The sequence below is a fragment of the Protopterus annectens genome, chromosome 2.part2, assembly GCF_019279795.1.
Source record: "Protopterus annectens isolate FY-2018-M chromosome 2.part2, PAN1.0, whole genome shotgun sequence".
Taxonomy (NCBI): domain Eukaryota; kingdom Metazoa; phylum Chordata; order Ceratodontiformes; family Protopteridae; genus Protopterus; species Protopterus annectens.
In genome coordinates, this window is record NC_056730.1 from 596,166,730 (window position 1) to 596,193,871 (window position 27,142).

Sequence of the window (27,142 nt, forward strand, 5' to 3'; positions counted from 1 at the left end):
TGCTGGCAGTCATTGGAGATTGAAGTTACTAAATAATGGTATACATTTGAGTTTCAGACTTTAATTTTTTCAGAAAATTCATGCTAAAAGAAATCCTTTATTTACGTAAGTTTGTAATTTTATAAGAGCAATAATTAAAATCCCTTTCTATTTTTCAGCCGCCCTTTATTTTAAGTTTTACTGTTACTGTTGCCAGTAGTCCAGCACACTCTCTCTCTCACACAGGCACACCTCTGCTTCAGAAAATGCATGGTAACCTCTTTATTTTAGGCTTATCCACTTACCTTGAGGTAAGAGTCAAGAGCGCACCTCTCAACTGTCCATATTTTTGCAGAATATCCAGATTTCTGGCTCATATGGTTGGTCTATTCCTCATAAAATGTGTAGCATTCTGAGAAATCATTGGGGATCGAATTCATTAAGTAATGGCAAACAGTTGAGTTTCAGACTTCATATCCTTCAGAAAATACATGCTAATGGAAATGCTCTTATCCCAGTAACTCTAAGTTTATAACAGCAATATTTAAAATCTTTACATGTATTTAGTCCTTTGTTTCCCAGTTATTTGTGTCTCTGTCCAGATTTTTTGTGCCGGGAGGTTGAGAGGTATGAGAGGCACACACATCTTTTATGTGATGCTGCTGCTTCCAGGGATTGTCCAATCACTCTCACTCTTTAGTTTCTCTCACACACGCGCGCACACACACACACACACACACACACACACACACACACACACACACACACACACACACACACACACACAGTCTCTTGTGCTTTTATGCACACATTTACTCGCAGACAGACAGCAAACAGACATACACACGCACACGTACACACACACACACACACACACACACACACACACACACACACACACACACACACGCACTTGCGCGTGCGCACACACACACACACACACACACACACACACTTTTTTCTGTTTCACTTATTTTCGATCATCTTTGTTACTTTCATACACAAATACACTCTCACTCAGTCATAAACACACACACACACACGCACACGCGCACACACACACACACACACACACACACACACACACACACACACACACACACACACACACTCAAACGCTTTTTATTTTACTCTTTTTTATTTTACACTTGCAAAATAGCAAATGCGTTGCTTAGGGAGCATAAAATAATGGGCGGCCGCTATTTTTTTTCAGTCTGAGCTGCACAGCAGCTTGATATGCCTATGGTGTTGGGCCTCATAACACCCTTGGGTGGGCATTAATTACACATTAACACACATCCTTCTGGGCATTATTGCTTGCTTAGTTATTTCATCCGCTGTCTTCAAAATGATGGAACAGATCTTACTAGCTCTAAGGAAGTTCACATATGAAAAAGCCTTCAGTAAATCCACCATACAGAAATTAAATATTTGCCCATTTTCTGTGCAGTGAAATCTGTATGCTTCCATTACCACCATTTAGCACCATCAGAAAATTAATATCAACAATCATATCTATTATAAGTAAACAAAACCACATTCATTACTGTGTGTCAGTAAACTGAAGGAGATGTGCTACTGCAAATAAACAATGAACTGACATTGAATCTAACACAAAAAAGTTCTGCTAAAATAGCAGGTGTAAATGTAAAAGTTAATTAAAATAACCCATAAATAAATTAGAATATCTCGCGTTAAACAAGATTTCAAGGCCTCAAGCTGCCCCTACATCTGCAAAACTACACTACATCAAAAAGAAGCACAATGCAAAAAAATATATGTCAAATTAAATGGACCAGACATCCAAAATGTTCTACTGCTCGCAAACCTATTGTTTGCTGGATAGATGTGTACAGACTGTTCTCATCATATTTTACCCATATGAATTCAAGAGTCTTTTCAAATTCTCCTATGTCTTTAATAGAAAATTGAAGTCTACATGTTTGTGGCTTCAGGGAGCAATCAATAGCCAGAGTTAACCTTTCTGAATAACTTCTAAGAAATGATGTTGGTCTTCCTGGCATATGGATTTTTTGACAGAGTAAAATACTGCTTTAGGATTTTAACATTTATTTTTCTAATATAATTTTCCTTACGGAAACCTAGTCTGTTAACTTTATTTAATAGTTCCAGCAATTGTTTATGATATGCATTTAATAGGGTTTCTATTAAATCTACATAATATCTTCATACATGTAATAAATCCAAACACATTATGCATATATTTGCTTGTTGTTGTATTTGTATATATATTTGCCTGTTCTAATGATCTTCTAAAACCTTCTAGGTCTAGAAGAATCAAGTCTTAGTATAAGTACATTACAGCAACATCACCACTCTTTTATGTAGCAAACAGTCACTGACCTGTAGGACACAATAATTTCACTATCAAAAGCCCATAGAATACAAGTAGAAATGTTGTAATAATTGGTGACTATTGTCAGGCACAAAAGCATCATGCTCATGAGATTAGACAAGGTAACAATTAGTTGGATTTCTGGTGCTAGGGTCAATGGTGTTATGAGGACTCTTCAGGGCCTCACGGTGGGCAGTGATTGTCCATGCAGGTGTGAATGACCTGCAGTGCTAAACACTGAGGGACAGACATGTTTCATCTCTACATGCATGCATTGGATGCATGCAATAGTCTAATTCTGACAGGAGTCTTATTTTACTCCAGAATGAAGCCAAAATACAAACAGAATATAATTAATTTCCGTAATTGGTTAAATAGTTGGTGCTTGTGTCAGCTTGGAAGGAGATGGAAGACAGGCCAAACTGCTCCATAAGAGATTGCCTACACCTGTCAATTCTTAGCTTCTACTTACTGGTCAAATGCCTTGTAGCCCCCATAGTGACTTTTCTTAAGGCCAAGTCTGACTACTGGACTTTCCACCACAGTAAACAGTGACATTGCAAATCCTAATTCTTACTATATCAGGACTGTCCTTCTCAATGCCAGAAGTCTTAATAACAAACTGCCTTATCTTGAGGCATTCTTGCATCTAGAACAAGTCCATGTCTGTGCTGTAATTCAGGCTTGGTTTCAGGCCAAAGGTAGCATTTGCTCCATACCTGGATTCAGCACTTACTATGCCTTCAGACCTAAGGGACACTGCAGAGGTGTCTCTACATTTGCAGAGACATCACCTCTAGGCAGATCTCCCGTGACCCTAATACTGAACTTACTGAATGTCAAGTTAACCCCAATAAAAATGGCTATCAGTTTACAGTCTGTTATAGGGCACTATTCTTATTCCCAGTAGATGATGACAGATTCCTAAAGGTAACAGTATACTTCCCTTGTTAAACATACCTTTATGCTGGATGATTTAAGTTATCCTTCACAAATGGTGTGCCTACAACTTTATGGTTGGGTACATGCAAAGATTCCTAGACCTAGTAAATAATAACTCCCTAGAACAGTTATCAAGCCCAGTAAGGGCTGGAACTTTCTGAACCTGGTTCTCACCATCACAGGCCTCAGTATCTTCAGCCCTGCTAAGGTTGGACTACAAATTTGAAAACTTAGGTTCATAGGTTCATATGTAACTAGGATATTGATCCGTGTGGATATTCAGAAGCCTAGCCATACATTCCCATAAAGTTTTTAGCCCTTATATTTTAAGCAAAAATGAACTAGAGATGATCAGAACATTCACATATTGCCCCTATCCATGAGGGATAAGGGTGCTAAACCAGGGGTGAATTTGTGATTACCCATCCATTCATCCAGATTACATCTGAATAGTGTAAGAAAAGTACTTTGCTTTATGTAGAGATGAAGAAAATCCAAAAGAAGTTACATTCTCTGAGATACAGATCTATCTCTCCTAAATGCTTTATTTATGTTGAAAAGAGATTTAGATCTCTTGAGCAGGTGTTTATGCCCCACTACACTTACAAATGTACAGTAGGTCTGATATGCCCTGCTGAGGACCGGTACACAAGGCAGAGATCATCCCTCAGTGGCCTCTATGACATCAAGTAGAAATACAAGGCTTTGTGATAGTCTGCATAGTTTTGTGATTTTGTTTTCTTAATGAGAAAGCATTGTGGGTATTAAAGTTGTATCAAATGTCAATGATCAAACTGATGCGTGGAGAATACACTGGAAGGAGCACATCTCTGGACCTGAACTGTATACCCTTAGTAATAAGCTGTGGAATGAAAAAGTATACCCTTAGTAATAAGCTGTGCAATGAAAAAGTACTTTCTAACAATAGCGGATACATGGTGACTGAAGCCAGTTCATTGTCTACATAAGTTCTCAGGCCCACAACTATTGTTTCAGTTTGTAAGGTGTGTTGTGAATTTAATAGCTAGAAGGGAATTCTTGCTTGCTGAAGGATACTATTGTATATTTCTTCTCATTCAGTTTAGTTCATGTTTTAGCACCATCTGTTGGTTTGGGAAAGGCCCTACTGGGGGATCTTGGTGTCCTTTGGGGAGTTTATGATGGCACCAAGTACACAGTCGTTTGCAGACATGGTCACCCTTAAACTCTTACCAGCAGCTTTGATATCTGAGAAGTAAATCCTAAAGGGAAGTGGCCAAAGAACTGGACTCTGGATTACACTGCATGTGACAGATCTGTTGGAGTAGGTAGAGCAGCCCACCTTAATTTCCTGGGGTCTATTTGCGGGTCAATTTGTTATCCAATGAGTTACACAGGGATTAACATTTAAACGGTATTGTTTATCTATTATGTCAGAGTGTGGGATGGTGCTCACTGCTTTTGTGAGGTTGAGATATTCAACACATCCTGATTTGCCCTCATTCATTGCTTCAGTAACCTACTTGAAGGAGTCATCTAGTTTAAGTAGACAGAAACTTGCTTGGGGCAAAAGTTTGCAGGCTAATTATTTCATAATGATCTTTTCCATGGTATCACAGATGAGGCTGGTGAGACTTACTGGTCTGTAATGTCCTGGGTCCATTTACACCCCATCTTTGTGTAAAGCAACGACAGCTGCTGTCCTCCATTCATCTAACACAAAGCCTGTAAGGAAGTTAACATTGATTATCCTCTGTAGGATGTCTGACAGGTCTTGTTTCTGGCTGGCAAGTAAACAGCTTGGTATGTTATCTGGCCCCATAGAAGTACTATTCTTGGCCTTGGATATTGTCTTGGGGACATGTTCATAACAGATTTAAGGGAAGTTGTAAGTACAGGAATGAGATCTGGGAATGTAGCAGGGTAATCTTGGAGGTTAAAGTTAGAGTTAAATTTATCCACTAGTAAATTGTTGCTGTCTTCTGGGTCTGAGTATGGGATATCATTTACTATGAACTCTGTACAATTCTGGGAATTGTTTCTAAGGTTTCTAATACAGTTAAAGAATTTGTGTTTGTACTTTACCTGGGTGACAAGTTTTACCTCATATTTGCCTTTGGTTGATTTTTACCAGGGCCCATACTTCTTTGTTAAGCGTAGCAAGTGCTTTTTTGCAAATTGATAGTTACATTTATTTGCAACCTTCCCATTTAAAGGCACTAATCCCACAACCATAAACAGTCCTGAATTCAAGGACTTTAAACACACAAACAGACTTTAATTCAATGAAGACGTCTTAGTTTACTTGCAATGTCACCACTTCTAATAAATCTTCAACCGCTACTTTTTCAACTGAAATTACTTCTTCATAAAACATGTACAAATCTAGCAATTCCCACTGGAACCAAATAAAATGGGAAATTTAAGAATAAACCACCCTTGGTGATCCACCATTATAAATAAGCTCAATAACAAATACACCCACATTAAAGACAATTAAAAATATCAGCAAGGATCAAAGAATGACTGTCAGAAAGACAAAAGCTGAATATGAACTTTACCTGGATGCCTAATAATAGTGCCAGATGTGCCTTTACTGAGACCCTTATGCACTAGTTTAATTCAGTCCCAGCCCTAGGGTATGTTACTGAAGTCTGGAAAACATCTTTAGTGATGCATCTGGACAAAGGGGGATGGGACCCTACTACAGACTTTAGAAAATGCAGGAACATCAGCCTAACTAGCCTACTTTGCAAGATCATGGGATGTATTATATCTGATCTCTTAAGTTACAATATTAAAAAATCTCATACAACCTGACCCTCAACAGCCTGGCTTTGGTAAGGGCATTTCATATCTACTCAACTTGTTAAACTCTTTGATAAGGTTAGAAAGGCAAGGGACAGTCCACACAGCATATCTGGATCTGGCCAACACCTATGACACTGTGCTCCATGTGGTATTGTAAACAAGTTAAAATAACTAAAGGTAGACCCTTATATGGTAAGATGGAATGCAAACTGACTGAAGGTTAGAAGACATACAGTTAAGGTGGCAGATGATACTTCTAAAAGTAAGAAAGTTAACCACAGAAGTACCACAGAACTCTACTGGGGCACCTACCTTGTTTTTTGGTGTATGCATTTCTGATCTCCGTACTGCAAACTCTGGTCTATGGCTAATCAAATTCACTGATGACTGGAAAGCTGGGTGCCACCCTTTATTTCCCCACTAACACAGAAGCACTTCAGCAAGAACTAGTCCTCAGAAGCCAAAGATGTGTAGAGAAAGGGCTCAAACTAAATGGAAAAATTTGGGAAGCACTCATCTTTAACTTTAAGCATAGCCAGCAGTTTGCAGGGACATTGTAGTCAGGCATTTCTGCACATGGGTCAATTGACCACCATTTTGTAATAGTATTTAGGAAATCCTTCTATCTAGCATAACCGATTTCTGCACATATCTCATTTAGATCAAAGAATGTTATCATCCCTCTGTTCCTTGCCCTAATTAGACCAATTATTGAGTATATTTTCCCTTTCAGCATGTAGCTAGCCAGATACATCATGCAGCTAGAAAGGCTGCAAAGGCTTACAGTGAAAAAAATTAGTGGCCTAAATTCCCTTGGCTACAAACCTAGACTAGAAGCCCTATTGTTATAATCTGTCTCATATGTACTCTTCTGTGCAGGTGTATACCTGGCATATTGTGCCATCAAAGACGTAATGGATCTGTTATACCTTCATAGGACAAATAGCTACATAAACAACCGTACAAAAGATTCTGACCTCCACCAACATATACATAAAACAGATTGGAGGGCTAGAATCATTACCCAATGGTTGCCACTCTCTCACTACAATAAATCGTCCCTGCATGTTAAATGATACCCTTGCCTCCTTCATGACTAACTTTGAAGACTATCTCAGGTCTAAAATGTTTTTCCCCTCATGGAAGTGGGGCTATATCTAGAGGGTGGTATTTATCAAGTAGCATATGGTCTTTGGACTTACTTGGCTTGTAGTTCTTGTGATCCTCTGTTCCTCTGATCTGTTTTTCAAATCAGCATTGTATATCTCATGACATGTGAACATAAAAGGAGCATTTATAACAACTATATCAAGTAATACAACTATATGTGCCATTCAATGCATTTCAAAGAGACTATGTAAAAACAAGCACATGTAGTTATCACAAGCACATGAACAATATTTGCCCCATACCCTTTGTTTCTATTAACAGCTCATGCAAAACATACATACAATGTGTGACACTATGGGTGACAGGAAGAATTTTGCCACGGAGGCATAAATTAACCTACCATGCCAACCCTATTCTAGAGTACTGCATAAAACACACTCATCACTCCCATATTAAAAAAAGAAGGTCACCTTTCTGATGGGGACAGGAATGAATGCAAAATGCTGCTGCTCATGATGCTAGGACAGATAAGATCAGAGGGTGAGCATGAATGTAATCAGTAATAGACAACTATAGATGAGAAAAGTGGGGACATGGGGATATCTTCTGATGAAGACATGTAAACTACTGGATAGAACCACATGCACCTTGGCCATATTGATGTCATTTTATACAGTTGATAAAATTGGCATCTCTGTCAGTTAGTATTTCTCTTGGGAAACTTAGCCTACAGAAAATCTCTAACAAAACATTTGCCACATGATAGATCTAAAGAATTTCTACTCCCTGGTCACTTACTAGAGCAAGGAAAGATGAAATAGGTGAGGGGTCCTTCTCTGTCAGGTTCCAAAAACAGACTGCAATGACACTTCAGTCTCATCTATTATTAAACATAATTTTTATCCTAAATTACAGAATGATATCATGCACATCTGGTCATCTGATTTCTGGTTCCCATGCTACCCCCCCCCCCCACCTAGAAGCTGTCAGGATTTAGCACATATGTGCCAATAATATACACACACACACACACACACACACACACACACACACACACACACACACACACACACACACACACACACACACACACACAGCCTTGTTAAGATCTGTTGCAACTCCTAGAAGTCATAAAACAATTTCAAAACTCCAGCCTTCCAGAGTAGAAATTAGTTCACCCCAAAGACAATGCAGACCTTTTACATCTGGCTGCATTGAGAAAAGATACAATCTTTACAGCCTAAACCAGGCAATTTAATTTCAAACTATTTTCAAAGTCAGGTGGATTGAGATTAACCTCTTCTCCTCCAGTATCCTTTGTTAAAACATATACATTTAATCAGTTTCAATACAGTCAGGACCCACTGTTGGTATATTTTTAACACAAACAACTTTACAAATACATTGTTAACACAAGCATCTGTACAAAACAGTTTGATATACAAATGACATATAATTCTTTAGAAAACTCCAGCTAGCTGTGCTGGCATATGTTATACATCCACTGCCCTACTTCTCCTGGCATAGCTGGCAATACCTCACATAGTCACAATGTTAACAGAAAAATGTATCACCAAACAAAGCATGTTTTCAAATGTGTACTACTTGTGGTACATTTTCCAAGTTATGTGGGAATTTTTCTTCTACAAACTGTCTTCTGTGGGAAATTTTCTTCTACATACTGTCTTATGTTAAGCCTACCCATGGTCAATACTGTCCAAGATTTGCCTCAAATATAGCAATGTGCTTCTTGATGACTATTTTGGCAGCAGTATTTTGAGTTCAGAAATTATTTTACCTCTAGACTGGACTCTAGACCAGAGGAAAGGATGGATGCATAGGATAAAATCTTGTTAGACATAATCTTTCCCATATATGCCATGGCTGTTTACTTTTTATCTTAAAGACACACACAGTCATACAACTATATGTTCATGTTTGCAGCAAGAAAAAAAAAAGTCAACAGCATGCCTTTTTTGTTTCCTAACACTATGCCAATAGACAAAAATACTTATACAGTAGCCGTTGAGTTGATCATTGTAAGACACTGAGCTCGGCCAGCAGTTGGCACACCCAGTGCTGTTTTCGCTTTCACTCTTACAGTTGCCAGAACTCAAGACATAGAGTATCACTAATGCTGGCACACCCAGTGCTGTTTTCGCTTTCACTCTTACAGTTGCCAGAACTCAAGACATAGAGTATCACCAATGCTGGCACACCCAGTGCTGTTTTTGCTTTCACTTTTACAGTTGCCAGAACTCAAGACATAGAGTATCACTAATGTGTTCTTCAAGCACATATTAGTAATGCTGCCACCTATCCCATTTTGAGCAAGACAGTTACTAACCACTTATTTTTCATCACCTGTATTACAAGTGAAAAGGAGGTACCCTTGTTTTCAGATGTTAATTATGATAGTGAGCATTCACTGCAAAAATGATCACCATCATATTTTGATGACAAAAAAGATGCAACGCAATCAAAATGTGTCATTCTTAACACAAATCATTCATCCTTTAATTAATAAAGCATGAAATGAAATAATGAATATACTGTGCTCATATTCACAGTTCTTCCATATTTACTGGCCTTTATGTAAATAAAACCATGTCTGTTTGCATTGATTTCTGTGATTTAAAAGCTGTGTTTTAATAAAGCGTAATTCCAACAGACAGGTGTTGGGCAACAAAATTATATCACTCAGATGTCTGAATCTGATATTAGGAGGTGCAGCACCCAGCAGGATAAAAGCACTTTCATCAAACTAAATATTCGACTCAGGGGACAAATAATGTCTACCAAAAACAAATGTGAGGAAAGTTTGGCCTCCTAGGCCAAGGACAGCCAAAAAGCATTCTTTAGCTATGTCCGCAACCTCAAAGGCAACACACAATTGTGTGCAGAGCTCATTGTAAATGGAGCCACCTATACTGAGCCAGAAGATATAGCAAACCTCCTGTCTGATAAATTCAGCTCCAACTTTACCCCTCTCTCCCACACAACCTTCCCTTAGGAAATATCATCAAATATAACCGCCCCCACTATCACTAGGGAACAGGTCCTTAATGCTCTCTCTAAGACCAAGAACACTGCGTCAATGGACCCAGACAATATTCCAGAATGCCTTCTAAATTGTATGAAACATGACCTATCAGGGCCTCTGGAATTACTATTTAACCATAGCCTCCAAACAGGCTTTATACCTCATGAATGAAGAAAGGCAACAGATCCCTCTGCACAAAGGTGGGCTGTCTACAGACCCTGGAAACTACAGACCCATAAGTCTCACTAGATCTATAAGTAAAGCCATGAAAAGAATTATTATGGAGATGATCAACAGAGATATAGTAAACCTCCAGATGCTGAACTCAACCCAGTTTGATTTTGTAAAGGTCCCAAAGCAATGGATGAGGGCAAAATCATTCGCACTGCCTACCTTGACCTGGCTTAGGCATTTGACACAATATGCTAAACCAGGAAGCTGTTGTTTAAGTAAACCAAATGGAAGCCTTCCCCACCTTCTTCAGACCACTGTTATACAAGTCTGATAGAATCAAATGCCCTTAAATAATGTGCAAAATGATGACATCACATTCACACTATTTCCAATTGGATAATTACTTACACTTTAACTAAAACATTTTAAAAACCAATACTTCAATCACAAACATAAAACACATGTATCCACTTTGTATACAAACTGCCGCATAGACCACTCTACTGGAACAACAATTATTGACCATTTTGTTGATAGAACTTTCGATGCTAGACAACACCCTCTGAAAATCGAACTTGTATCTTTCAAAATCAGCATGTTGTTTTAAGACAGACTCAAGATTAATAAGCTCTTCTTGTAATGAGCTTATCTCTAATGAATAAAATTTGATTAGAGATTCCATAAAATCGAGACCTTGCTTGTCAAATAAACTCAAGAGTTCTTTGTGGAACTCGACTATATGTTTATTAATGCACTGGAAAATAATTCTGGATGATCAACAACTAGTCGGTCGGGTTGGTGAAAAGCCCATTATTACTTATAGGAGAGGCCAAAATTTGAAACAATTGCTAGAGTTGAGAAAACAAAAACCTAATCATAAGAATGTTGGTATGAGAAAATGTGGGTGTTGTCAATTTTGTAAACATGTTTATGTTGGAAACAACATCCTGTTAGCTGGAAACGAATATCACATTAATGGTACATTTAATTGTTGTTCCTTCTATATAGGCAAAACTGATAGACCACTCAAAAAAAGAATATATGAACATCTGTATGCTATAGCTAAAAGTGATTTGAATAACTCATTAGCTAAACACATTTCAGTAAATGAAGATCATGCTTTTTTGTTTTCAGTGGTACAACAGATATCACCTGATGTGAGGGGGGGTCCATGGCAGATCATCTTAGAACAACAGGTTTGAATGAAATACTATCTATAAAATGCTTTCTTAGATTTTTGGCTTTAGGTAGATAATTAAAGCAATTTCAATAATATATGTTTAAATTATTTAATAATATATTTATATTTAGACGGGCTCAATCATATTCAAATGTTTACCATGCATTTATAGTAGTTGGGACTTGTGAAGTGTTCCTTTATTACATATTACACATTACATATTACATTATATTTTTTATTACATAACACATCTTGTACTTTTCAAAAAAACATTTTTTGTTTACACCCCATGACACAACATAACATTTAGTGCCAGTAATATAGTTACAAAATGTTAGAATTTTCTGAGTAGTATAATAGATAGACACTTTTACAGAATGATATATAGAGTTTGTGTATTTTTTAGCTTATTGAGATGGCTCTTTGCTAGGCTGCTGTTGTTAATATTTTTAATATCATTAATATTTTTAATATTTCTAATTTTGTTAATATCAATAAAAATTTCTAATATTGATAATATTAACATTTTAATATTGTTAATATTTGTAATGTTATTAGTCTTTTCAAATATAATAGCATTACCATTATTATTAGTATCAATACTGTTCCTTGTATACAAAGTGGATACATGTGTTTTATGTTTGTGATTGAAGTATTGGTTTTAGTGTAAGTAATTATCCAATTGGAAACATTTGATTCTATCAGACTTGTATAACAGTGGTCTGAAGAAGGTGGGGAAGCTTTCCCCCGACCGAAAGCTACTTGGTTTGAATTGGTTTTTATCGATTTGACACAATATCCCACTTGGGCATTGTCAACAACTCAAGACGTTTGGTACAAACTCATATATCACACAGTGGATAGCCAACTGGCTCACGGATAGGACCCAGGAAGTTAGAATTGGAGAGTCTACCTCTACAGAGAGGCCAGTCAGAAGTGGAGTCCCTCAAGGATCAGTCCTTGGACCTCTCCTTTTTGGCATTTACTTCTCAGAAGTCAAGGTCAATGTCAGTGGTCTCTGGCTGACTACATTTGCAGATGATTGCAAATTAGGAGCTGTCATTGAATCTTACACTGACACCAATGTTCTCCAGGAGGGGCTGCACAGGCAAACAACTGCTGTCAGAGCCATGGACTAAAACTAAATGCCAACAAATGCATAATAGTATCCTTTGGGATGTTATCCAGCCCTGGCAACTATCAAACTGACAACACACCCCTTAGAATTGACCCTGTAGTCAGGGACTTAGTGACTCACATAAATAGTAATCTAGCCTTTGACCATCATGTGTCTACAGTGGTGAGGAAATCATTCTGTGTTGCACAACTTATAAGCAAAGGTATGGCATCTAAGTCCAAATAAGCCATTGTTTGACCATATTCAGCATCCATCAGACCTATCATTGAGTACAATGCCCCCTTTGGTATCTGCCAATCCAGGCATATCCAACAATTGGAACATCCACAGAGGTTCCTCACTAAAAGAATACAGGGAGTAAGTAAAATGTCCTATGCAGACTGCATCAAGGCTCTATCCCGATATTCAGTCTCCTACAGGCTTTTGAGGGGAGAGCTATGCCTGGCATACAGGGCATTGTCAAACCCCACTCTGATGGACCTACTGCATATCCATAAAACAAACAGCACCGGAATTACCCATTCTAAAGTCTTAAACCTTGCTTGGAATATAAATAGGACCTACTGGAGAGATAGATATGTATCCCAGAGACTACCCTGTCTACTGATTAGGTTCCCCATTCATGTGAAGCAGATTTCCTCCCTAACCCAATTCAAATTGCTCTTGAATTGGGTTCCTCCCTAATCCAATTCAAGTGCAACTTGGACAATTGGATGGGAAACCAGAAAGTCATCCTTGGTTTGGCACCTATGTCTTTAATGGACACAGGTAACCTGTAAATGGGTCATCTCCCAGGCCCATGCTTACATTTATCAAGGGTATCAGAACTTGTCAGAGATTTGGGATGTATGACTAGGCTTAAAAAGGCCATTGTTGTCATTATCCTAGTAAACACCTATGAACCTATGAATGCTAAAAAAGCTGACAATGATACAAGCTGGTCATTCTTGCATGAAGGAATGAACAGTTCAGATTCTTTTGTCCTTGTCATTTTTTTACAGAAAAAAAGTAAATAAATTCAGTCACAATTAAACATCCACAATGTTATACAATCAGCAAAATAGCTGTAATGGGTGGACATGTCTGTTTGTAATACCTCTCAAGTGTCCAGATTTTCCATGATTTATCTGTTACTTCCAATTTCCTGAATCCAGCCATTTTGTTCGGTTTACTGTACAAGCGCATTGGTAATTGCTTTTTAACCTGGATTGTTGCACACATATGCCTGTCAATGGCCTGTACTTTCTCCTCTTCTGTCCCATTGTTAATGGTGCTTTTGTGCTCACTTGGAATGAGCCATGTAGTCTGTGGGAATCGCTGCCTTCTAAACTAAGCAACGCAGTGTAAGCATCCTAACACCACCCTTACTTTTCTTTTCAACTTGGTATAACCCACACTTTGTAGCTGCCATTTTAAGAGAAGCAGTAAATATACTGAAGTTATCTCTGCTTTATCCTGATTTTGCAGGTATTAAGGATTGATGGCTATACCACTACGGCAGATCAGAAATTAATATTTCAGGGGAAGCATTCTTTCCTGAGTTTCTTTATCTTCATAAAACCAAAAGACTTTTTTCACAAACAGATGGGGGATTACAGAAGAGATTTAACTTCTCTGTAAAGTATTGGATGCAAGCTAGCCTTTTGTTTAAAGCAAGCTGCTACCTTTGTTAGCAGTTTTCTAAACTTTCATTTAAACTGTGTAACCGAGTAGTAAACAGTTAAATGTTTATGGTGGCTTCAGATGTTTTGTGCAGTGCTTTAATTTTTTTTTCAAGCTTAATTAGCTAATTACACAAAGATGGTCACAACAGTAGGACTATTATTATTCACTATAGCTTTTAAAGTTATAATAGCCAGATGACTAGGTTCATAGGTTCATAGGTTCATAAGTAGGTACTAGGCTATCTGCTCGAAGGCATTTATAAGCCTAGCCGGAATGTGTTGGCTTTCGCTGCCCCATTAGATTAGTTCCCTGTGCCTCTGTCCAGCAGAGCCATTGAAGTGATCCCTGGGGTAAACTTTCTGTTTCCCATCCACTCGTCAAGGTTTCTCTTGAAGAGGGATAGTGAGGAGCTCTGCCTAATGTAGATTGGAATCTTGTTCCAGAGCATGGGAAGTCTCTGGGACAGGAATCTATCCCTCCAGCATGTCCTATTTATTGTTGTGGTGAGGTTTAGATCCCTGGTGCGTGTGGCTCGAGGGGATATGATTTTCTATAGGTGGAGCATGCCCATCAATTCTGGGATGGACATGGCCTTTTATGTCAGGCAGAGATCATCTCTGAGTAGGCTGTATGCAACCGAGTACAGCTGAACTTTCTTCAGTCGAGCTGCATAGGGCATCTGCTTGAGGCCATTGATCCTCTTGGTGAGGTACTTCTGTGGTCTTTCCAGTTGTTGCAGGTGTCTTGTAAGGTACATCCCAAATGGGGCATTGTACTCTATGATGGGTATGATGACTGATGCATAGAGGGGCCCAATGACCTCTTTAGATCTGGATGCAAACCCTTTTGTGATTAGGTGAGCCACAGAGAAGGATTTTCTAACCACGTTGGCAATGTGATTATCAAAGGAGAGGTTACTGTCTACTTGGGTCCCCAGATCCCTTATTACATTTTCCATATTTAGGGGGCTACCACCTATGTGGTAGTTTGTGGGTACTTTGTTTTTTTCCAAAGGGGATGACTATGCACTTTTGGCATTTAGTTTGAGGCCATGGTTTTGACACCAGGTATCTGTCTCAGTGAGACTCTTTTGGAGGATGTCTGTGTGAGCCGGAGAGTCAATTACAGCCCCTAGTTTGCAGTTGTCTGTGAACTTGGTCAGCCATAGTCCTCCTCTGCTTGCCTGTACCTCTGAGAAGTATATGCTGAACAGGAGGGGTCCTAGGACTGAGCCCTGGGGAATGCCACTTGTAACTGGTTTAGAGTCAGACCTAGCTCCCGCAACTCTTACCATGTGGGTTCTGTCCATGAGCCAGTTTGCAACTCATCTCGTGACGTAGGGGTTTATGTTCAGGCTGGTGAGCTTGTCTATAATACCTGAGTAGGGAATGGTGTTGAAGGCCTTTGCGAGGTCTAGGTAGGCTGTGTGGACCACCTTTCCCTCGTCTATAGCCTTGGTAACTGTGTCAAAGAAGTCCACCAGGTTTAGGAGGCATGATCTGCCCTTAACAAAGTTGAACTGGGTAGGGTCCAGTGTTTGGAGGTTTCCATTGTCTCTGTTAATGAGATCCATGATGATGTGCTCCATAGCTTTGCAGACCAAGCTAGTCAGGCTTATAGGGTGATAGTTCCCGTGGTCCATTGTGGCTTCACCTTTGTGGAGCGGAATAACCGCTGCTGTGCGCCACTCTGTGGACACATAGCCTGTGGAGAGGCTGAGTTTAAACAGTGTGTTTATGTGAGGGGTTAGTTCATCTTTGAGCTCATGTAGGACACAGCCTGGGATACTGTCCAGTCCCACTGATGCTGTGTTTTTAGCTTTGGAGAAGGCTGTTTGAACCTGAGTGTCTGTGATTTCAGGGGAACTACATTCTTCTGGTATAGTTATGGGCCCTTTTGGGGGTGAGAGGGGGCCGAAGTTTGCACTGAACTTGTCTGCCAGGATGTTGGCTATATCGGTCGGTTCAGTGTATTTTGTGCCATTCTGCACTAACTCCGAGCAGATCTGCGAATTGCCACTTAGATTCTTGACATAGCTAAAGAATGCCTTGTGGTTATCTTTGGAGTCCATGGCAATTTTTTTTTCAAAGCTAGCCTTGAACGCTTTTATGAGGGAACATAGTTTCTTGCTGATACTGATCAGGGATCTCTTCCCTTCTTGGGATTTTACTTGCGTTAATCAGTCACAGTTCACTTGCAGCATATTACATTAGTTTATGAGGCATACAGAAGGACACCAGTATATTTTTATGTAAGTAAAATGATTGGTGAAGCATTAATTACTAATAAGATGTAGGATTTTTTTAAATTTTGTGTTTTTAGTCAGATTATTAGGTAGATTGTACTACCTGTACAACTGTAGAGTTGCTGAATATTGAAATTAATGAAATCTGTATATTTTAGGATTATTTTGTTTTGGACAGTGTATGTGTGTGTGAGTGTGTTTGTGTCTCTCTGTGTATATGAGTCTGGGTTAGTGCTTATGTGAGTGAGATTGATTTGGGGATAGCTACTAAATGCTTTATCCCATGCATGGGTCTCCTCAAATTACCTGTGGTATGATCCCAGCTATTCTTATTAGGGGGTAATATAATTATTGACCATGGGATGGGTAAGAACAATCTATAACAAAATAGGGTTCATTAACTTGATCACATAATGGGAACCTTGATAGACTTAAAATGGCCCACAAGGAGAGCTAACCTAGAACTTACCTATGAGCCTATTACAGGGGAGGCCTGCCAAAATTCTTAACTGTCTCTAGACTAATGAGTGGCGGATATAATGGGGAGGGACACTAGACACCATGGATTATTTTTTTTATTTTAATTACCAAAAAGGTGACAGAAATGTATTAGATGTGTGGGAATAGTAGACATCATGTGTTATTTCTACATAGTACTCTAATCAAAATTTAACACTTGGAGAAGTGACAGATTCAGTGACATGCAAATTAGCTGATAATGAGGGTTTTCTTTTATGCAGCTAATGTTTGTCTGAATCCCCAGGAGGGGGCAAATGCACCGCAAGAGTCCCTGCTGCAGCTTTATTGCTTGTAGCCAAGCACTTTTGTTTTCAGTCCTGACCAAAATACGTATGCCTGACTTTCCTAAGAAAACTTTACGCCTACCATAACTCCTAATAACTTCACCTTAGCTTTTAGTTACAAAACAACACTGACATGTCCATATATTACTAAGCATCAAAAGCACATTCAATGTTCTAGGACACTTTCTGCTTCTATCATCCCCCAGTGAAATCAAGACACAAGGAAGCACTTCTGCAGTAGCCATGCACAAATCAAATACTTATGTCTCTCCTTTATGAGTTTTGTACGTGCCTAGTGTGTGATATGTAACAAAATTGTAGAACATTATTCATATGGCAAATACAGTACATTGCCAAAGTTTTTATTTATTAGATGACTAAATTATAAGGTAGACCATTACATACCAGGTAAATGCATTGTTCTGAAATGTTATTACTGTAATGAACTTGACACTTATGTAAATTATTAAAATCTAGTAAACAGTGCATTATGTTTATCTTGCAGAAATGTTATGCAGTTGTGATTATTACTTGGTATTAAAATAAATGTAACATTTCCGCACCGCATGGTATTGCCCCTCTTGCCCCACAGTCTGCAGTAACTTTCTTGGTAAGACAAACTTGCTTTGCATTTGCTTGCATGTACTTATCTGTGTACGTGCAGGGTTTGCATACCATACTGCCTGGGTTGTAGAAAAGAAACTACAGTTAACAGTAGATACAGAACTGAGTAGTAACACATGGAGATTTGGTACTGAAGACACAGTTCATTGGTAAGTACTGGGCTAGCTGCCCTTCTGGACTATATTCAACCTAACCGATTTTTCAACGGTAAGAATCAAACCCTCTACCTTGCATTTGTGAGGTAAACATATTGGCCATTATGGCAGGAACAACTAGTGTAGAAACCAACAACACAGCTGATAAAACCTATTAATTTTATTTGGTAAGCACTTTCATGCACAGAGGCAGTTCTTTAGACCAACTATATAAAACAACAAAGAAAAATGCCATTAAAATAGTAAAGACATTCAGCTTAATGAGATAACCTATGAACTTTCAATACTGATTTTAAAGGTATACTTCCATTTAAACTGGAGATTCTGAGCCTCAAGTGTAATAATCCAATTCATTTCTGCTGTTTCTTATTCACCACATCACCCCATTTTAAATCACAAATGAGCAACTGTAAGACTAAAAAATGAAAGCCATGTTGCATGCATAATAATATGTCTTGCTAATGCATTATAGTCATCTTTCTTCCCTATATCCCTGACATGCTCGAGGATGCCCCTTAAAGGAGCCATTAGTCTTACCAACATAGAAACTTGTACACTGGTTGCAAATTGCTAAGTAGACTAGATTAGTACTGTCACAATCTGCATACAATCTAAGTGTAAACTTCTTACAAGTTATTGGATGAATCTTTTGAGACATACAAGAATGCTGTACATAAACAGCATGGAGAGGTGCCTAGTCTATCTGATCTTGGAAAGTTATTGGTGTATAGGGCATTATAGTTATAACAGAGTTGCCTCTTCAGGGACAATCTATTCTTAAAAGAAAAGCTAGGTTTAGATCCAGCAATACCCTTCATCACATCATCTGTCATCAAAATGGGCCAATACCTATTAACTATATCACAGATCATCCCAATATCATCAGTGTAAGTTAACGTCAACCTAGACTCTATGTTATTGGTACACTGCTCACTCCAACCATGAGAGAACTAAGGTTTGGCAGAATCTTCCCTAGCATCCTTCACAACACTCACAGACATATTAATTTCCTGCTTATAGTACCCCCTATCTTTAGATAAATGCACAAGTTTTTGCTCATAATCTACATCATCTGCATGTAGCCTAGAGACCCTAAAAGATTACCCTTTAACTACATTGTGATAAATGTGCCCAGGATACATGCTGGTTCTATGTAAAAGACTATTTCTCCAGCATGAAGTCCTGAACATCCTGGTCTCCAAATCCAAAAATCAATCATCTCACTACAGAAGTATTTAGTGAATCTCAAAAACATGGTCATACTCTCCAAATACCGAATAAACTCAACTAAATGATCAGTAGAGCCTCCACATAGCATAAAGGCATCATCCATGAACATTTTGTAATATTTAATATAAGGAGGAAAATCTATGTATACTCAAATCATGTTCCTCCTCCCACTGAGCCATCACCAAGTTTATGTAGCCATTAGCGGACACAGTTCCCATTGCTACACCCAATTTCTGAACAAAGATCTCATCACAAAAAATGAAAACAATATTTTCCAAGATAAGATCTAATAAAAAATGAGGAAGATTAGACTATTAGAATAGTTATTGTGTTTGAATAAAAATTATCTATTGAAATCAACACCTTCAAGACTGGATATCATGGTTAACACCATGGAGGCCATAAGGCCATGGCCTCCAGCTAAACGCCAAAAAGTGTATAGTCATCCCCTTTGGCAAAAACAAAGTGCCCACAAATTACCACATAGGTGGTAATCCATTAAGTATGGAAGAAGTAATTAGGGACCTGGGGACCCAAGTTGATAGCAATCTCTCATTTGACAACCACGAGGCCAAAGTGGTTAGAAAAACATTTTATATAGCCCACCTAATCATGAAGGGATTCACATCTAGATCAGGGGAGGTCATCGTGCCTCTTTATTCATCCCTCATCAGGCCCATAATTGAGTACAATGCCCCTTTTGGGATGTACCTTACCAGACACCTGCAGCAACTGGAAAGACCCCAAAAGTACCTCACCAAGAGGATCAAAGGGCTCAAACAGATGCCATATGCTGCCCGGTTAAAGAAACTCCAGCTCTACTCAGTGGAATACCACCTGCTCAGAGGCAATCTGTGCCTGATGTATAAAGCCATGTCCAACCCGGAATTAATGGACATGCTGCACTTCAGAAAATCCAAATCCCATCGAGCTCTGCTCGAGAGACTTGAACCTCAGCACTGAAATAAATAGGACATGCTGGAGGGACAGATTCATAACCCAGAGACTCCCTTCACTCTGGAATAAAATCCCAGTCCAGGTTAGGCAGAGTCCCTCATTGACTCTCTTCAAGAGGAATCTTGATGAGTGGATGGGGGATCGTAGGTTTACCCCGGGTATCACTTCTGTGTCACTGTTAGACAGAGGCACAGTATACTAACCTCGAAAAATGGCATAGCAAAATTAATTTAAAATGGGTGGCGAAAGCCAAACACACTCTGGCTAGGCTTAGAAATGCCCTAGGGCAGATAGCCTAGTATGAACCTATGAACCTATGAACAAGGTGCAAACATCTAGAGTAACCATAATATAACCAGAAACATCAACAGACATGTAATGTCAAAAATTGTTTTAAGAAAATACACCAAGAAATAAGCCAAATGGCTCAAAAACTTGTAAGCAATAATAAAAATAAAAAAGCGAGCCACCAAGGCAATACTTGCATGAAACACAAGTTTATTTAAAATAAAATACTGTTAAAATACATTTAAAGTATACCCAACTGAGCGCTTTCACCCAGAAACATGAATTGGTTTCATCAGATCATTCACACAAATATTGCCTTGGTGGCTATGTTTTAAGAAAATATTCAGTGTTTCTCAAAACCATTGGTGCAGCTACAAGGAGAGGTTTTAACTTACTATCCACAAAAATGGATAATGGTTCAGTTAGCCACCCTTAGCCTGACACAATCAGCAGTAAAGGGGTTCTACACAAATTCTTACGCACTTTAGAAATACCTTGTATAGTTGGCATAACAGGCTCATCAACTGTCAGAAATGTATACAAATCGTAATCAATTGTCCTGTTCATCAGGACATCATTATGATCCCTTTGAATGAGCTTTTTTACCTCAACTGTATTGATATGAGAATATGTTCGAACATCAGACAAAACACTTCTCATACTGTCCATATAAAATGACATCATGAACCACAATGGCCTCACCTTTATCAGCACATCAAATTTGTATTAAGTAATTTTCCTTAAGTTCAACCAGTGCTTTACATTCCTCATAGGACAGGTTATAAAATTTATTAGGGCAGAGGAATATTTAAAGACTGATGCAGGGCATGCTCACACAGTTTCAAAAAAGATTCAAGGGAGGCACACAAAGGGGGATTAAAAGTACTAGGTCTCTTAAAGAGCCTTTAGATCCATGGAACTAGAGGATTCAAAAGATGAGTAAGTACTTTTAAGCATAACATTTCTTGCAAACAACCTCAAATTAAGTACAACATCACTGAATTTAGATGGAAAGGCAAGCATATGGGATAAACCTTTATCAAAAACTTCTGTGATTCAGAGAGAGCAACCTAAGAAATATTAAGAACTCTAGATCCGGTACACAATTCAATGGCCTCTACAATCTGTGGGGGGCATCACAGGCCAATGACATTTTCATTCTCTTTCTCCCTCTGCTCAGCGAATGACCCTGGGGGATGTCCAGCTGTTTCAATGGTACAGGTAACTCAAGAAAGACATAGCTGAAAAGGAGTTGATAGCTGTTTCCTTCTGTTGAACCCCCAGATGTGTATCGTTCTTCCCTAACTCCAAAGGAAGAAAATAGGTATTGAATGCTTCAATGGGGATATCTACAGAAGTCACTGTCCCCTCTTCTGCTCAGTTCGTACCATAAGGTTCATTGTCTAGTCTGGATCTAGGGGCCGATTCACGTGTCTATACAAAAATATGGCCCGATTTAAAATCACCAAAATCTCCCTTAGTTTCTTATGCTTTGGCTGTCTCAATTTGTTTTCATACATGAGCACATTGTTGCAAACATCATCCAGTTTTAATGAACATGTATCCGTTGTATACTTATTCTGAATATCACATAGACGGTTCTCAGCTATGTAAGCTATACCATGGAAAGACACTATCAGTTGGCATGGGCAACTATACATCTGTCCCTGGCATGCCTTGAAACAAATGTCTGTAAATGTGCTATGTGCTGGACAGGAGTTACCAATGTCCACTATCACAGCCACAGCACAGTGATATGCAACAGAATGCATACTGCTGTCTTTTCACATGTGCTGTCAGAACTCCTTAAGGTGATCCTTGCACAGGCTCCCATCCCCAGTGTTCTGTTTCCCACCACCCACCCCACTGGTTTCTTTCCAGACTGAGCCCCCCCTTCTGCAAATTCTTGGCTCTGCCACTGCCATGTTATTTTGATAAAACTGTGGACATACAGACCATAATCAACTTGGTGCAGCCAACTGTGTAATGGAGATAGCCTGCAGAGGCAGCATTGTGGTTTAGTGATTAAAGCTTTCAGTGTCACATGATCTACTTATTGTTTGTATGAAGTCTCTGTTCTCCCTTTGTTGTATGGATTTCTTCACTTAATCCACTTTCCTCCTACCTCCACCCTAGGCATGTTGTATGACTGGCAAATTTGTGTATATATACTGTATTCACCCTTATATTTGTAGCTTGTATCATGGCATGAAAAGGGTCTATAAAGGGACAGTCAAACACATTTAAATAAATAAAACACAGCAGGCTTCCCAAAGAAATAGCATATACATCAGTCTCAGCAGCATGCAACACATTTGTTGCATTTTCTGATGGGAACAGGAATAGCTGACTTTTAAATAGCAGCTTGCTATAGGCATCTGTATTCTACACATGGGCTGCTCTATCCCTTTTCCTTGACCATGCATATCACGTCAAACCATGGGAAGTCTAGTACAGCGATAACAACAGCAGCCATTTTCTGTGCTGACACATGGCTATTTGCTGCAATAATCAGTCTGTGAATATTTCCACATGTGCTCTAACAGCAGCTACATGCACAGACATGTCTACCCACCATCAAACAATGGTTTGTGTCCCTAGGAATAGGGGCTCATAGGTTCATAGGTTCATAGGTTCATACTAGGCTATCTGCCCTAGGGCATTTATAAGCCTAGCCAGAGTGTGTTTGGCTTTCACCACCCATTTTAAATTAATTTTGCTATGCCTTTTTTTGAGGTTAGTATACTGTGCCTCTGTCTAACAGTGACACAGAAGTGATAGCCGGGGTAAACCTATGATCTCCCATCCACTCATAAAGATTCCTCTTGAAGAGAGTCAATGTGGGACTCTGTCTAACCTGGACTGGGATTTTATTCCAGAGTGAAGGGAGCCTCTGGGTTATGAATCTGTCCCTCCAGCATGTCCTATTTATTTCAGTGCTGAGGTTCAAGTCTCTCGAGCGCGTAGCTCGATGGGAATTGGATTTTCTGATGTGCAGCATGTCCATTAATTCTGGGTTGGACATGGCTTTATACGTCAGGCACAGATCGCCTCTGAGCAGGCGGTATTCCACTGAGTAGAGCTGGAGTTTCTTTAACCAGGCAGCATATGGCATCTGTTTGAGCCCTTTGATCCTCTTGGTGAGGTACTTTTGGGGTCTTTCCAGTTGCTGCAGGTGTCTGGTAAGGTACATCCCAAAAGGGGCATTGTACTCAATTATGGGCCTGATGAGGGATGAGTAAAGAGGCACGATGACCTCCCCTGATCTAGATGTGAATCCCTTCATGATTTGGTGGGCTATATAAAATGTTTTTCTAACCACTTTGACCACGTGGTTGTCAAATGAGAGATTGCTATCAATTTGGGTCCCCAGGTCCCTAATGACTTCTTCCGTACTTAATGGATTACCACCTATGTGGTAATTTGTGGGCACTTTGTTTTTGCCAAAGGGGATGACTATACACTTTTTGGCGTTTAGCTTGAGGCCATGGCTCTGGCACCAGTTGTCTGTTTCTATGAGGCCCTTTTGGAGGATGCTTGTGTCGGCTGGAGAGTTGATTATAGTGCCCAGTTTGCAGTCATCTGCGAACTTGGTCAGCCACAGTCCTTCTGTGTTGGCCTGCACCGCCGAGAAATATATATCGAACAAGAGAGGTCCCAGGACTGAGCCTTGTGGGACGCCACTTGTAACTGGTTTGGAGTCTGACATCGCTCCAGCAATTTTAACCATGTGGGTTCTGTCCTTGAGCCAGTTTGCAACCCATCTAGTGAAATAGGGGTTTATATTTAAGCTGGTGAGCTTATCTATAATGCCCGAGTGGGGTATTGTATCGAAGGCTTTTGCGAGGTCCAGGTAGGCTGTGTGGACCACCTTCCCCTCATCAATGGCCTTGGTGACTGTTTCAAAGAAATCAACCAGGTTTAAGAGGCAGGATCTGCCCTTAACAAAGCCAAACTGGGTAGGATCCAGTGACTGTAGGCTCCCAATATCTTTATTTATGAGGTCCATGATGATCCTTTCCATAGCTTTGCAGACCAAGCTAGTCAGGCTTTTGGGGAGATAGTTTCCAGGATCCATTGAGACACCACCTTTGTGGAGAGGGACCACTGTTGCTGTACGCCACTCTTTGGGTACATATCCTGTAGTAAGGCTAAGATTGAACAGTAGTTTTATGTTTGGGTTTAGCTCTTCTTGGAGTTCATGTAGGACGCAGCCCGGGACACCATCTGGTCACATTGATGCTGTGTTTTTTGCTTTGGAGAGGGCGGCTCTTACCTGAGCATCTGAGATGTCAGGGGGGCAGCACTCTGTTGGGATAGATATTTTCCCTTTTGGTGGGGAGGGGGGGGGTTTGCACTGAACCTGTCAAGCTAGGATGTTGGCAATGTCTGTGGGCTCGGTGTATTTTTTGTCATTTTGGACTAATTCTGAGCATATCTGGGAATTCCTACCCAGGTTCCTAACATAACTAAAGAAAGCCTTGTGATTATCCTTAGTGTCCTGTGCAATTTTTCTCTAGAAGCTGGCCTTAGACGATTTAGTGCCCGTAGTTTTTTGCTAATACTGATCAGAGATGCCTTCCCTTTTTGGGATTTTGCTCTATCATGTAGTAGCTTCCTCCTTCTATTGTATAGTTTGTTTATGGCTGGGGTCCACCAGACAGGACGTCTGCCTTTGGAGGATTGGGTCTTGGTTTTATTTGGGATTGCATGATCCATGCATTCCTGAAGGTGTTCATAGAATGCGTTTATAAAGGATTCCGCGGTCTGGGCCATATTTTCCAAAGGCCCGGGGGCTTTGAAGGATTTCGCCTCGGTTTTGAGGCGTGGGAAATTTGCTTTAGAGAAGTTTTTCACTGTGGTTTTCTTGGCAGGGGGTGGGGTCGGGATGTGAATATCCAGTGAGATTAGTTTATGGTCTGATCTTACCAGTGAGGGATACACTTCTGGTCTGGAGCATAATGTCCCCATGTTGGTGATGATCAGGTCCAGTATGTTTTCCCCTCTTGTGGGAGTGGTAACAAGTTGTTCCATAGCATTTGAGTTTATAAATTCTAGGAACCTTTGGGCTAGGGTGTTGGAGCTAGAGTAATGCTCCCAGTCTATGTTTGGGTAGTTGAAGTCGCCCAATATAATGGTGTTTGGAGAGACCTTCATATTTTCCAGTATTCTCAGGAAGGCCAAGTGGGGTTCCTGTGTTTGGGAGGGTGGTCTGTAGCAGGCTATAAACTGGAAGGCAGTTTTACCCACAGTTAGTTGCACATGGATAGTCTCTGATGCTTCGTGCTGTGCCACCAACCTGGAGGTGTGGGTATCTTTGACGAATATTGATACTCCCCCTCCTTTTGTGGTTCGGTCCAAGTTTTGGGGCTGAAAAGCATGGTATGAGGTATAACCTGGTAGTGCTGGGGTGCTCTCGGAGCCTTGAACCAGGTTTCTGTTACTGCACAGATATCGATGTTCTCCATGCTAAGGAGAGTTTCGAGTGCATGCATCTTGAGGTTTAGACTTCTGGCGTTGAGTAGCATTACTCTTAGTTTCTTATCCCTTGTGATATCTATGGTGGTGGGTTTGTCTTTTGAGCCTTGTCTAAAAAAGGCACTATGGGGGTAGCAAGAGCCTTTGCCAATATCCAAAAGCCCAGGGGTGACAGGTGCAAGCCATCCCTAGCAAAGCATCGTGGCTTGTCGAGCATGTCATCCCAGGCTGACAGGCATTGGATCCCCTTTGAATGACACCAACACTTAAACCAATTGTTGAAATTGATCATCTTGTCTTCATATTGTGGCATCATTCTTGGTGAGGGTAAGATGCTACTCAAGGTCAGGGTCATACCGGCCTGGGCTACATGCTCAGAGAGCTCCTCTATGTCTCTTTTCATGTAGTCCAGGGAGGTACGTCTCAGGTCATTCACACCAGCATGGACAATGACTGAGTCATATTTGTACTTGCCTTGGAGTGACCTGAGTGCTTGTGTTATGTGGCGGATCCTAGCACCCAACAGGCAGCTCACCGTGACCTTCTCCTTGTTCAGCCTGGTGAGCGGGACGTCAGTGTGCCTGACGATAGAGTCACCTATTACAAGTGTATCAGGTGTGTTGTTTAGCCTTAAGGGCTGTGACTGTTCGGCACACTGGCTTTGTGAGCTATGTGTTGCACGTGTTTTGTTTTGGGGTAGTGGTTGCTTGGGTGTCTGCTTTGGAGGTCTCTGCTGCTTAGGCAGATTTTTATTTAGAGCCTCCGAGTATGTTTTTGTGTATTTATGTGTTTGGTTTGTTGCCGTGGTACATCTATGTGAGACTGGAATTGTAGTGAGTGTGGTTTCCTTCTCCTCCTGACTGGTTACGCCAGTACTGAGTTGAGAGAGCTTAGCCTCCAGTTTGGCTATATGGTTGCATCTCTCACATGTGTTGGAATTTGTTGGGAGGAGGAGAGGGTTGCCTGTGTACATGAGGCAGTTGTA

The 27,142-nt window shown here is 40.0% G+C and overlaps 1 protein-coding gene across 1 annotated transcript in view; it reads right to left on the minus strand.

Moving 5' to 3' along the window:
- The window catches only part of LOC122795737 (dedicator of cytokinesis protein 1-like), a 2,411,902-nt gene that overhangs the window by 703,442 nt on the left and 1,681,318 nt on the right, over positions 1-27,142 (minus strand). The window lies entirely within an intron of this gene.